The following is a 15,032-nucleotide window of genomic DNA, read 5'->3' as shown; positions in this document are numbered from 1 at the left end:
TGATCGCCGTCTTTTTATACATGCGGCACACTGTATAGGTGTGAGTCCAAGCTCTCTGTTCACATAGCAGGATTGTCCTGGCTTAGAAGTCAGTAATAGCAAGTCCTGCGGCCTGACCTCTGATGATTCAGAATCTGAACCAAATGCTTCTTGTTTAGGACACTTGGGTGGCAGGCAGAGGCGTTGCTGGGGGGGGAGTCTGAGGGGGCTATAGCCCTGGGTCTTTTGGTTGTAGCCCCGGATAGAAGCTCAGGGGTTACAGCCAAAAAGGCTAGCTAGCCCCCAGTCCTGACAGTCCCGAAATTAGCGTAGCCCCTGATCTTATACAGATCTAGCAACGCCACTGGTGGCAGGCCCTTTCCCGCCAGCCCTACTGTGCTCTCCCAAGTCACACCTGAGTTACCTTGCTAGACATGACCTCCTCTCACTATGTGCTAGTCATGGCTTGTGCGCCCCGACTTCAGTAGGAGACCAGCAGCATGCCTTACCAACATTGCACGGCTCACACACCTTTTGGAACATGTCAGCAGCCTGGCTACATAGCTGGCCTGTTCTGACATCATCACAGATCAGCAATAGCACTTCCCATCCACATTATGATGCCGCCCAAAGATTAAGCCTATAGGTTTTATATTTTAATTCTATTAATAAACAGGGCACATGTTTGTTGTTCACCATTGGGTTGTCATATCACCCGCCTATCTAGGCCCACTTCGCCCCACCTTCCCAGAACACTCCTGGAATGTGTTTCTGAACTAGGACCCCATATTGCTGTCTCTGAGTCACTGCTGCCTCTGGGCCAGTGTCTCCTTCACTGGGAGACTAACAGGATACTCACCACCATTGCACCCCTTCCGCACATTTGGGAGCCCAACTTGGAAGATACCCCTGCAAGCCTCTCTTACAGCCTAGCCATCATGTGCCCTGCATCCGCCTCAGCGTGACCTCTCTATTTTTGTGAACACCAACCACCCTGTAGTCCAAGGCTGATGCCTCCATATCCAACCTTTGCTGCCTTCCACACAATCCTCAACACCAGCTGGACAGCCCTCGTGCTAGCAGGGAGGACCTTTAAAAGGCACCTCCTGTTTGTTGATGTAGAGACTCTCATTGCTGAGCACTATCACTGAGTACATCTCAGCATGATGAAGACCGCCCTTAACTCCATGAGTGCAGACAGTGCAACATGGCTGCTGCTTCAGCCTCCACATGGGACCTGCCCATCATCATTTCTATCCCTCCAACCAAGTACTGTACTGTGATACTCTTACTTTCTTAACCTGCCACGTTCCTCACACATGTCTGTACAGCACAACCTCATTTCCCTAGAAGAGGCACACAAGGCTAGGGCTGGGAGAAATGGAATGAAGGAACCCCACAACGCAGATGGCAGGATTGGTGTCATATTTGCTTTTCGCCATTTGCTGCTGTGTTTCTGTTCCGGATTGCCACACCAAATCAAATCAAATCAAATTCTTTAATGTGATACAGTGTGAAATAATTTCAAACTTTACACATATAATTTACATATTACAATTAGATATAGTACAAATATTAAAAATATATTCCATTCAACCGTGAACACATATATATTAATAAAATAAAATCATACTGCAATACATGGAACCTTTATATTGTCCACTTGATTGCTATTACCACATGGATTCACTGTGCACTCCCTTAGGCATCATCCATCCTGTGATGATTCCAGTTCGCATTTTAGTTCCAATTCAACTTGTTGCCAGATGTTATATAATGCGACGAATAGGTGCATATTACTGGTATTGGTACAATACAGCCAAAAGGGCATTTCAGGAATGGTCGCATGATCGTGCACAAAATCCCCCAAATGACGTATAATTATTGCTCTCAGTGCAACACATCCAGTGAGTACATGTCTAGCTGTCTCTAAACATTCTGTGATTTTACAGAGGCGACATATACGTTTATCTATCGGGATTTTTTCCCAAGCGCCTCGCTTAGACAGGGTTGGTAGTTGCTCACATCTAAATAGGATAATAAAACGTCTAAGTCTACTAGAGGGGGACAGGGATAAGTAAGCTTGAGGCTTCATGTAACTAAACAGGCGATATTTAATAAATTGGTAGGACCTAAGAGTGCTTAGGTGAGCAAAGTTCTCAAGCCAATCCCATAAATCCACTTTTTTACCCAATATATGAAGGGTTTCCCTGGAGACCAGATTCCCTCTTAGGATCCATCCAATCTCAGTAAGAAATGCAGTCATGTCTTTATGTAAGGGTGACGTAGAATATTTTTTGGTCACCTCTTGGTGGATTGCAAAGAGTAGGGGATTAGCAGTGTCATTTGTCATCTTGAGATGGAAGCCAGCTCTTTTCTTCAATACCATGGCTTTGAGGGACAATAGGCCCAATTCTAATCTAATCAGGGCCATCGGCACCCCTGGGGGTAAACCCAGAATCCGCCTCCAGAACTTGCCCTCCAGTATTTGTAGCCATCCAAGATCCATCGTATGCAGAGCATCAAGGCCATATATAATCATAGGTGCCATTACTTGGATATAGAGCTGCCGCGTTCCCCAGAGAGTGAAGCCGCCCTGTTTTTTTGTAAACGAGGCGATAAGCGAGGTAACTTGCAGCGCTCTTATACGCCACACCACAGATGTAACAAGCATTGCCAATACCAACAGTTTGGGCTTTTGTGTAAGTACAGGAAAGGCACTTGACAGGCACTGCCATAGTGGTATTACCTGGCCATTGATGGTAGCAGGTGAAACATTGTGCAAGTATCTGGGCATTTAATTGCTGTGCCTAGCCTATGCATAATACCTATACACAAGCCAAAACTGTTGGCTTTGCCAATGCTTGTTTTAACAGGACTTTTGTGAAGGACACGCAGAGTGCTTATAAACAAAGTGGCTGAAGGCAGACTTTATGACATTTTTATTACACTATTACACCAGCAGCGTGTTTACAAATCCATTAAAGTCATTAACTCTCGGAAGACTGCTTTGAAAAAACCTGGGCAGGCACTAGAGTGCAAAGTCTGATGGTAAGGCTTGATTAAAGCAAGCTGAAAGAGTTACCATGAGGAGGTGTTTTGGGCTGGGAGAGGAAGCAATGGGTGGCTATGTCCATAGGGATCAGCATGGCCATGGGCAGTCAATGGGAGGGCTCATAACCAAACAACACCTCCAGGCTGTGTGTCCCTCCTCACATGCCATTGCTCCTTATCTGTACTCTATTACAATAGTTAGACTTATAGGGTCGGCAAGTGACACCTAAATGCCTAAACTGATAAATGAACAGTTCCCATGCTCACCCCCTATGAAATCCCCAAAGTGTTCCCGCAGGGGATAGTTTGGTTTTCGCGCTGGCTGCTTTGCAGTGCCTCATTACATTTTCAATGTGAATTGGGAGGAAGGAAAAACATGAGGCATAGATCACCAATTCTGCTCCACCGCAGGTAATTCCGCCCACCCCTACTGGAGGCATACATTTGCACCCTGCCCGTGATCCTTTAGCTTACTCCCACCTGTGCATAACTGTAAATTGCTGGCAATTATTCCACTCTTTTCAGATCCGCCAGAGCGCCAGGGGACCACTCAGTTGGTGATAGCGCGCGGTACAAGTGCCCTTAAACATTCACATATGAGTCTGTATTGTCCCCCTTTCATGTTCTCAATCCTCCTCCTGCCCTCCATAAACGGGTTCATGTTGCTGTACGATCAATGCCTTATGACTTTAAAGCCCCCGCCCTAACAAAATCCACCTTCTGTTCTTACTCATTTACGCTATGCTTCTGTCCGAAGCACTACGATAAGTTATTTCTACTAAATAAATAAAATATGAATAGCTGATGTGTTTCTGCCCTTCTCTCACTTATCCTTGGTGGAGTCCCAGATGTCTGAACGCTGTCTGTGTATTCCTCTGACTCCATTCACCCACTGTCATCATCAACATCCACCAAAAAGGAAGGGTGATGTTTCAGGGTAGCCACCAAAACCTGACCAAATCTGATTTCAAGTTTGATCTGCTGAAATCTCATCTTTGTTGCTGTTACCTTGAGTCTAATGCTTCTGCTATTCTCTGGCGCGCAGTCATGCAAACAAACTCCATGTCGATCCAGTCACAACTGTGTTAGGTGTGAAGATTCACAGAGGCCCAAACATTTTCACTGACTGCCATGGGTGGAATGGCCTATAGGGAACTCTGGAGATTTCCCGGTAGGGATCTGCAGCCTGGGCCTCTTTTGTGTGGTATTTCCAAATTTTCCCATAGGAAAAGTGGTTCCCAGTCCACCCCTGCTGAAGGCATTAAGGAAAAACAGACTTGGACGCAGATGGATAGTATCTGGTGTTGTCCCCTTGGAACCATCTGCCGTTGAGCATCACATTGGAAGAAAGCTACTCAGAACTCAGAAATGTGTAAAGGAACGTATTTCTTAAACAACAGTATATGCCTGAATGGACAACCTTTCTAGTCTCCTGTCTATAGTGATCTGTATGAGCCAAAAGTCCCTTTCAAATATGCTTTTGAAGTGAAGCGTCATCACCCTCCATCAGGATTTCTCTTGACTCTTGACTTTACTGGTGACTCATGGAGCTCAAACTTTATCTGGTTGGGGGATGTGCCAGGAAGATTGATAAATCAATCCACCCTCACATTGGGTGTTCATTACAAGTTTGGTGATATCCTGATGATTAATCCACGGGATACCACCAAACTGTATTACAATTTACCGACACTTGGTCCGGCGGAATTACAGCCAGATTACAAGTGCCGGTAAATCCCCATTGCATGCCGCAACGTGCCGGTAAACGGAATTACCAACATATTATTACCGCACTGGCGGTAATCCCCAATTCACGTGCAAAAGAAGATGCCCTGAAATAACAGGGTATAACTAGGGGCACACACAAAGAACTAACTAGTTCAGTATTTTAATTAAACAGAGTAGGTCATAAACAAACATTCGAAACAAATACTATTCAATTGTTCAATACTTAATGAATAATCAAGCATATATGTCACTTCCAGGTAAGTGTCGATCTTTTTTCAAGACTCTTTTAATCTCACCAAATAATATATACATAAACATTTCATTCAATTTCTCATGAAAAGTACCAAACATAAAAGTTTGTATTCATAAATAAACAAATAACATCATTTTCCAACACTTCTAAACATACATGTGTGTATGTGGATCTCCAAATCAACAGACAGGTAATGTTGTTCTATACCTATCTATCTAGCTATACGCGTTTCGGGCCAATCCGGCCCTTCTTCAAGTAAAGGAATATCCAGAGTAATTCATTCATTAGGGTCTCTCAACTCCAAACTTTGTAAAAAACTTTTGTTTGAACCAAAAACAATTTGTGTCTGTCAATATTCATTCATAATCATAAATAAATCAAAGAGATGCTGTTCTGTTCATCAACCTTTACTGGGAGCGAGTTTTAGGGCGAGATCTGCCACTTAGGTGTTCTTGACTGCAGTTTCCTTCTTCACAAAAGGACCCTGTGAGAAGACATCACTGTATTACTACCATCGATAGTATCGCCTAGTACAGTCATCATCAGAGTTTGTGTGGGAACAGGCGCAAAAGTATGCGCTGGGTCCCACTCCAAACTCCTAGTTACATAGATTCAAGTGTTATGTTCAACCATTCCAAAAGTACTCACTCGTAGTATTCTTTTGATCTGCTCCGAAATGATTGATATCTGCAGATTCCCTTGGACTGCCCTGTCTGTAATGAGATACCCGAGTCTCCATTAGTGTGTTTTAGATTAGCCATAGGTGTGACTCTGGTGACTTGTAAACATAAGAATAGATAGGCATACCTGTGGGACTATGGTCCCCTTAGAGACGAGAAAACGACCCCCGTTGGCACGGATGAATCAGTTCTCAATGTTGCACTGTAATTCGTGTCGCCGAGCTGTGATAATGGGCTCCTTATGGATGAGACAGTTCCTATTAGAAATAATATGGGTCTAAATTATGGTCCCGCTGAACTCCAGTATTTAAATATGCTTAGTAGCAAACTTAGAAAACAATTCAGGTGTAAAACCTACCTCGCGCGGACGTGCCACATGCAGCACGGAGCATGAAATGCGCCCGGCTGGTGCGCGTGAGCCGCGTTAGTGTTCGGCTGCTTCCTCCGTGGGCGGACAATCTGTCTGAGCTGCTAATTCTCCCGACTACTCTGACCGAGTGGCGGGTACTGTGAGTAAACACTGTACCTTGCTGGTTACTCCCTCTAATCTACACTGCCACATCTAGTGCGTTACATTTCAGCACCTTGACCTCCATTTTGGGTGAGTATCAAAGCACTCACCCAGAATGGTGTAGATTCTGCAAGTCACGTGATACGCGTGTTAAGGTCACGTGATTTGTATTTACTAGATGCTAATATTTTAACCATCTATATGAATCAAAGTACTCACCCAGGAGGGTGCAGATTCTGCAATTTGATCATGTGATGGGCATGTTATGGTAACATGGTTAATATTAATTAGATGCTGATAGTATAACTATCTATATGAATAAACACCGTGGATGTGCTGATGTCGGCTATATTTCTTTAAAAGTTGATTATGAATCAACTAAGAACCTTTCTTTAATAATGTAATCTACGCGTTTACAGACTGATTATCGCGTGAACCAGCCCACAACATGTCTTTCTAATGTTACGCTCAAGTAGGGAAATGTTAAATGCATATATTATACTAAATTCCTTACTTATTCAATCAGAAGTCACGCCCCAATCCAGTGTCAAACTCTATCCCTCAGGGCCAGGGCCCATCAGCAAAGTCAAATGACTTTCCCATCATGAGCAAATCCCCCAAAGGATCTCCCTCTGGTGACTCCATGCTTTCCTTGTCACTGTTCATAGCCCACTCTGCATTTAACAAGGACCACCACATCCATGGAACATTCTCCTCACCTTCTGCCAGCCGATGAGAAAGGGTTCTCCGGTGTAGCAATCCCCACTCTTTACAGCCCCTGATTGACTGTGATGTTTTCGTATCCTCTAAAGGAAACCAAAGGAATCTACTATGCCTTGCACGAGATTATCTTACTCAGATGCTTAACTTGGCCCTTCACTTCTCTTGTAATCACAGTCCTTTGACACCCCGTCCCGCCCAAGTACCAGCCTCACTTTTATCGTGATCCCATCCAATAGCCTTGTGCACCGGATGATCACGTACATGCATTACCTGGACTTCTCACAGTTGATTTAACAAACCAATTGTGAAGCTAGAGATAGACCTGTTTTTGGCCATAACATTCCCATAAATATATCAGACTTCATAGAGTTCTCATGGTGTAAAGAATTCGACCATCCACAAGGGGAGAGTGTGGCTCACCTGGGCTTTTAGATTTTTTTGATAAATGAAAATGAATGATGGGAGATCAACCTCCGAGAAATGGCTGTTCTGATCACATTTCATCTGCTTCCTGCACAAAGACGCCTAGTCACGTGTACTCTGGGAACACACAGTATACAGATGCCATCTTCCCCTGTCATATTCAGCTGGAATGTGACAGCCATGGGTACATCAAAGCATCTCAAGAAGGGGGAAGGCACACCTTCCTCCAGACATGAGCAGCCTAATTTAAACACCAAAGGCTCCATGGATCTGCATTCCTTTTGTGGTAATTAGGCTAGTGGCAGTGAATACTAATGAGAGAAATTGAGGCAAGCCTAGAGGAGAGGCTTGGTTGCCAAACAGACAACAGGAGGGCAGGGCTAACACCCCTTTGGTATGCAATATGTCAGCTTTAAGCTAGTTCCCACCTCTCTGTATGAAAGGCACTGCATGGCCTGTCTGGGTCCAACAGTTACCGCAGGTGTCCCTGCAGAGCAGACCACTTCCAGAGGGACAAAGGATGTGATTTGGGGGAGACAGGAAGTCTGCTTCCATCACACATTTCAAGGGAGACCTGCACTTTAATCAAGAGTCACAGAGGGCTCAAATAACCAGAGTGACACTTGATGGGTGGGACTTAGGTATGTGTTATCACCCCTTGTCTGTCCCGTTGCACAGCACTGTGGTCCTGACCTCATGCATTACAGAAGATTGTTGGTGGGGACCCAGGATTGGTTCATTAAGGTGGTCTTAGACTGCACCAATCACTGAGGTCCACTGGGCTTTAAGAGAGGGCTGAACCCCTCACTTAGCAGATCATCTGAAGACTTTGAAAGGAGTAAGAAGAAGGACTTGTTTGGACACAGGCTGAAGGTACAGTATGCCTTACATCTTCCTCCAGTGAAGGAAGTCCAGGTGTTCCAAGAGGGAAACACGATCACTCCCCTAAACATCTCCCAGGGAACATATGGAGATACCAGACTCAGAGGACCCATCCAGCAGCTCCAGAACTGGTAACCAGTCAGCACACAGCATTCTCTGCTAGGTTCTGCCAGCAGGCTTCCTAGGTGGGAAGTGCCGGAGAGTATCTGATCTAAGGTCAAGGCTGTTGCCTGCAAACACTCTCCTGGGCTTTGGGACGTCTGCCTTGAAAGGACGACGCAAGCCCTGTGAAGAAGCTAGGAGCAGTGCCACACAAGAATCATCCAGCATCCATTTTTTAAAGACATTTTCGACACAGTCGAGTCCTTGAACCGCATCCGGCAGCACCGCTGACTGTTGTCACGCCACAATCACGAGAGCCGTCCGAGATGCCTCGACCAGCATTCCAGATCTGCCAATCAGTACAAAGACAATGATTCTTGGCCACAAGCCAGCCTGCCGGCAATCCTGCAGACGACCGTCCAGCCTCCCTTGCCGAACTGCCTACCGCCTGATATCCGCAGCTGCCTCCCGCCGCTAACTCTGTCTCATGGGATGCAAAGCACCCTGGAACCGTCTTAACGCTATTGAGGACCAAGAACTTCCCCAGCGCCAGGTACATTGTGGTTCTGGCCCCCTGGTCCTTCTCTGAAGGCTCCTAGAGACAGTCACAACCCTTTTCCCCCCTTGGTGCTGGAACCGAATAGCCTTGAACAGTAAGAATGATTACTTTACCAACTACCCTCCTGTCAATATCCAGAGTGCATCCCTTTCCTTCGCGAAACTGTCTGGCCTCTGTGTTCCTTTGCAGGGTGGGATGTATTTTGTAGTGCTAGAACTGTCTGTTTTAGGAATAATAAAGTAGATATTTTTATACAACCTTGACCGGACAGTTCCTTTTATAATTGGGTAATAATTGTATTTTCGCTGTAACTAACCAACGGTCCACAACCTTGCAGAGATAAGCCTGCTGTTCTGTCCACGTTACCAAAACTGGACAAGGAGGTCTTATAATTCACTTGTATTCCAATCTATACGGATCTTTTCTGGTGTACTAGAGGTGTGGGGTTGATTGATGGTTTAGAAACCAATATTCATCCCTGGACAGCTGGTGCACCAGAAGTTGATTCGTCACACATGGTTTTATCATTCAAATACTCTTTAGGATTGCTGTAGATCTTTGTCAACCCAAAGCCCAGTAGACACATTTTGCTGGGCTAGGCAACAAAACAATGTGATTCCACACAAGTGTTCCAGCATAATCCCTATATATCCGCTTATGTTGGTAGGATATTCCCTGAAAAAAAACGTGCGACCCAAGTCTTGTGACTCCCCACAACTGGCAAAGGACTAAATGCCTCAAAGCTGAAGCAAAACATTTTTTTGACAAGGTGACTTTCAAAGCATCATCGCAGGGCTCCCCTAAAGGCATTTGGCAAAATCAAAACACACATTGCATTGCACTGCCTGCCGGATATACCACAGAGGCTAATGGAGGACACTGTGCAATTCTAGATCAAATACATTTCAGAGCAAGGCGACAAGGCATCTAAGGGACTCATCCATATATTCAAATAATTATCCCTCTCATTTAATGTTTCCTCGTCCTGGACTTCTTCACATCAACACTTTGATGACTTGATGGACTTTTGCAAGCAACAAAGTTGCACTACTTTGAGTGCCCACCCCTGTCTCCCACACGTGCTATGGGTTCTCTCCAGTGTCTGTACCTGTGGTCACCAACAGCCTTAAATCCTTCTAACCATTGCCTTCTTGCTGTGACTTAGGTTATGCAGAACATGAGAAATTGGGTCTCTGTGTAACAGCGCTCCTAATAATGTCCTCAGCTACAGCGAAGTCGCCTGTGAACCCCACAAGCTGTCATCACTTTCATAGCTAAACGCCTGGTACAGATCCTGGCATCTGAGAAACTTCAGACCAATTTTTGGGACATCCTTGTACAGTCAAATATCTTGATTTGGCCTGCACTGTGCAGCAACTCTCAGCTAAACATGAGTTATGGGGACTGCACACAGAATTGCAATTTGGCTTATCTCCACCGAGGAACTGAAATGTACCTTGTGGGCGTTAGTGAAGAGCCGCTCCAATCTAATGGGTGATCATCTTATCTGTGCTTCATCCTGATCAACCTGACCATTGCCTTTAAGATAGATGACCACAAAATCCTACTACTTCAACTCAAGAACTATGTAGGCAGTGACAGTACATTGTTAAACTGTTTCTCAATAATTAGATAGCCCCGGTGATATTGGGCCCAGCATGTCCTCCTGAGCTATGATAGATTGTGGGGTACCTCAAGGGACGACCCTCTCACCAGCCATTTTTACATTCAACATTCCCCCAAGTGGATTGGCTTCTCCCCATCCGACGACACTTCAGATTCGAGGGCTCTAGATGTCAAGAACGGGTCGCTGATTGGCTTGCTGACTGCTCAAACTCAGAGCCACGCTTCTGTCCTCATCTTTGGCTTTGACAGAGACCGAACCAAGCAGCACATTGACATGAAGAGCTTCTACCTGACCTGGCCAGAGCCCCCAATACTTAGCCTGGGACGAACCCCTTTTTCTGGTCTATCAGAGTCCAACGTTTGTATTCGCAGAGCCTGTGGGATGCTCATGCTGGAACTCTACTGGGTCACCTCCATCTCAAACCAAAAGTTATAAAGTTCAGTGGGGCACTGACGACTCACAAGCTCCTCATTACATGCTGAGCATAATCTTTACAATGTCATGCTCTCTCTTTACTCACATTGCTTTACATTCTTCCCCTAAAGACTGTCTTACTCACTGAAGGAGCAAGCTGACAGTGATAAGTGCTAGGCTAAAACTACAAATACAAGTGGCACTTCAATTGTATGAAATTACACGATGGTTGATTTCTAGAGGGGGGGCATGTGCAGCATAAAAATGCATCCTTAGATACTACAAATATACATGTATACGTCCACGGTTTTATATAGGGTCATTTCCAATGTGCCTCACTTACGGGTAAATGAGGCACATTGTGTAGTGCCCAGAATTGTTCTATTGCTAGCTTTGGAAGCCATTGCTTTAGATTCCCTTGCCCAATAATGTAGGCACTAGCCAGACATCCTCCATTGTAAATTAGAATGCAATGGTGAAAAGAGGTATGAGCAAAGAAAGATGAGTCAGCTGCCCTGGCTGCCTTGCCAACCAGTACAGAACACCGTGGGCAATAGTAAGGGAAGCATGCAGTGGTCGTTGTCTGAAGACACCTTGGGCCTCATTACAAGTATGGAGGTAGCCATGCCGCTGCTAGCGGCATGGCTGGCCCCATACCGGGTACCGGGTCCGGGTTCCCGGAATGGGGAAGTACCAGGCCATTCCGACCTTGGAGGGCCCGGTAATTCCCCTTCCCGGGATCCCAGACCCGGTACATCTCCATTCCCATTCGAGCCCCCATAGGGCTCAATGGGAATGGGGAGGATGCAAACAACGAGGCCGTTAATGACGGCCCGTTGTTTGCATCCTGGTCTGCTCGCGGGACCAGCTAAGGACGCCTGGTAAAACCAGCCGTCCTCAGCGGGTCCCGCAAGGAGACCTGTGATGGGGCGGTAGAGGGATAACGGGGCCGGCATCTCCACCAGCCCCGTTATCCTGCTACTGCATACCTCGTAATGAGGCCCCTTGACTTTAACTACCACTAGAAACCCCTAGAACCACTATGCGGGATGGTGGCAGGGCCCTAAAATGTGACTACAGTTTAAGATGTCAGTTAAAGCATCCCACTCAATTGCATGCTTCCCATGCAACCCTGCATACTCTGGCCTTTAATCCTTCACCAGACAGTGCCATGTGCTGCTCTACCTTCTGTTATAATAACATTTCCGTGGCTGTCAGATGCTGGGGAGGGCAGGTCTAGCCCAGGAGTCTTGGGATTGTTGTGTCGAAAACAGTGGAAGAATAACAACCACAGGGAGCGGTGTGATTTTATGGGTACATGATGTTTCTGTGCATGCCAGAGCCTATCAATGTTAGGCCTCAAAGCTCCGAAATGCAAGAAACTCATTATGGGTTTCCTGGTAACCCGTCAGTAATTCCAGTGGGTTACCGGCAAACCCACCTTACCGTTACTGGTGCCCGATATCCTGGTATTACCAGGATATTATGGGTGTCAGCAATGGCAGTAAGTTCCCATTCCATGGAGTCCAGTAGGACTCCATGGAAAGGGATTGCCGCAATCGCCGGCTCCGGTAGTACGAGTGCGGAGATTGCAGCATTTTTTTGATAGTAGGGGCCTGAGCTACTGGAAGGTCCGGCCTGCTGGTGAATCAGAGTGCCTACCGGCAAACTCGGAGCATGCCGGTCTGGTAGAAATACCGGAGCCGGTATTACCGGCAATGTTTCTGGGATTTCTACTGGTCAACACACTCAAAATGAACACTTGGGGAAGTCATCAAGTAGAGGGTTGTCTGGACATAGTGTGTGGGGAATGATTGGTCAGAGGGGTGGGGAATTGAAGGTCCTGGCTATGGCAAGGTGTATCTGTATAAGACATGGGTATTGCAGAAGCCCTGGTCCCAAATATTTTGTAACTTGAATATACCGCAGGTGGATTTCTCAGTATCGTTCATGGGTGGGAAAGTCTTCCCCAGATATCCCTCTTTGGCTTGCTCTTTGTTTCCATCCTGGCCTCAATTTTAGCTGCTGAAACCCCTCTCATACAAAATAAAAAAATGGAAACTGGTCAGGAGATTCAACAAGGACCTCTCATCTTGCTAAATTCCTGGTGGTGACAGCCTACCCTTCTTGTGTCTGCACAACATGCCCAGCTGGAGATTGGATGAGCAAAGGGGAGCCCTGCCTCTACCTTTAAGAACTATAACGCCATCTGAGCATATGGCCCTTTGGTAACGTGCATGCAATGGATGGGGATGCAGAATAACTCCGACTCCAAGTAATCAAACCAACTCAGGAAGATGGCAAAGGTTGCTGTTTTATTAACAATTATCGAAAACAGGGAGTTACAATGGAGACCAACGGATGTTAACTCGAGCTCTTGGTGCATGTCTCATAAAAACAGCCTTATATATGAAAAATACATCAGATGTGACATCATACTACGTGGCAAATAAGAAAAACCTACGAGGGGTTGTGATAGGTTCAAGGGGAACATCTAAGTATACTTTCTATAAGGGGTGGGATTTTGATTGGATGTCTAGTGTGAGGTGGACAATGTATGCCTACCTCTAAAACATGTCATCTTCAACATTGTTAAGTACACAGTATATCATTGGCTCTCAAACTATAAGGTGCTTGGTTATACGGCCCTCTATAATTGATTGGCATGCTCGTGCCATGTCTGGAACATTCGGTTCACTTAGCAGCTCGTAAACTCAGACACAGGTGCCGGGGTGACGTGCATGCCTCCCCACCCAATTAGCCCATCATCTGTCATCAGCCATGCCTTCTGCCATGAAGATTGTCTTTAAACTGGGCCTTGCAGAGTATTCTTGTCTCTGGGAATATAAGGGAGTGTGAGCATGCACTATCGTTGTTCTAGAACTCCACACTCAACTCTATTTCCATCCTTGGCTCACGTGACAGGAGCCCACGATTTGGTCCATTTTGCAGCATTTAAATGTCTTAAATGAACAAAACTTGGCACGCTTTGTGTTCTTTCTTTGCACTTTGACAAGGGATGATTCCGGTTCTCACATTCACCACCTTGAAGAATAGATAACCGGCCTTGGCTGCCTCTGCTTTGGTACCAGGCCAGACAGCCTCGCCATTCGTGTCCATGATCTCAGCTCATTCTTTGCTGCAACACAGTTCTCAGCCTTTCATCTCCTTGGGTCTGGGTTTACAAAATTCATGACATCAACATCCAGTTTCTATACAATGGCGGATTCGCCTGCAGTCTATTCAGTACGTATAGCCAGCTTCTTCCATCATTTAGTCTACTTGCGTTACAACATCTGTACAGTTATTGAACAGCTTGCATTTTCTGCAGTGTATCACCCACATGCAATCTTCTTTTTCTCTTTGAAAGTTTACTTGATTCTTAAATTCGTCATCAGTTTCTATAAGGTCCATGCATTCTCTTCAGCCAGTATTCTCATGGCATCAGACTCATCTTTTGTGACATCGCCAGCTCCTCTTTCACTCTCTTTCACATTCCTTCGGGGAGTTACTCCCGCAGATTGTCATCTCTTTGATAGGGCTTTCTCAGAGGATATCTTCTTTTGAATATTCGCTGTGGTATGGTCACAACTGCTGGTGTCAGGCACGGCACAATCTCAGGCTTCCAACATACAGGAGGTAGGGGGCGGGATTTCCTCCAGAGGCATGTAACTGCTCCTCTAGACAACCCTTTCCACAACCATAGGCCAAAACCACACCATGAATATGAGTCTTGATTACTCTCCCTTGTGAGAGTCTATGAAGAGGATAGAACTCGGATTTATCTGCCCATCGAAGGACAGAACAAAGGTCTCTTCATTCTTGTATTACTAAAGCAGACCTCACAATTATCCCTGTGTGGCAGTCACATGTGGGATGTTTTTATCCACGCATCCAAGCCCTACCTCAAAACTGTGCAGTACTGACATGGAAAACATCATGATGTTAAAATAATATAATTCAATCTATTTTAATCTAAGTAGAACTGCCTCCTAACTGTCACCTGTCCTTTTCTAGTTGCTAGCTGTCACTTGTCTTTTTGAACTTTAAAATTTCAAATCTGAAAAACGACCTTTATTTAATCGCTCATATCTCCG

Source organism: Ambystoma mexicanum, chromosome 8 (assembly GCF_040938575.1).
Source record: "Ambystoma mexicanum isolate Mex_15411 chromosome 8, UKY_AmexF1_1, whole genome shotgun sequence".
Classification (NCBI taxonomy): domain Eukaryota; kingdom Metazoa; phylum Chordata; class Amphibia; order Caudata; family Ambystomatidae; genus Ambystoma; species Ambystoma mexicanum.
This window is presented reverse-complemented; position numbering follows the sequence as displayed.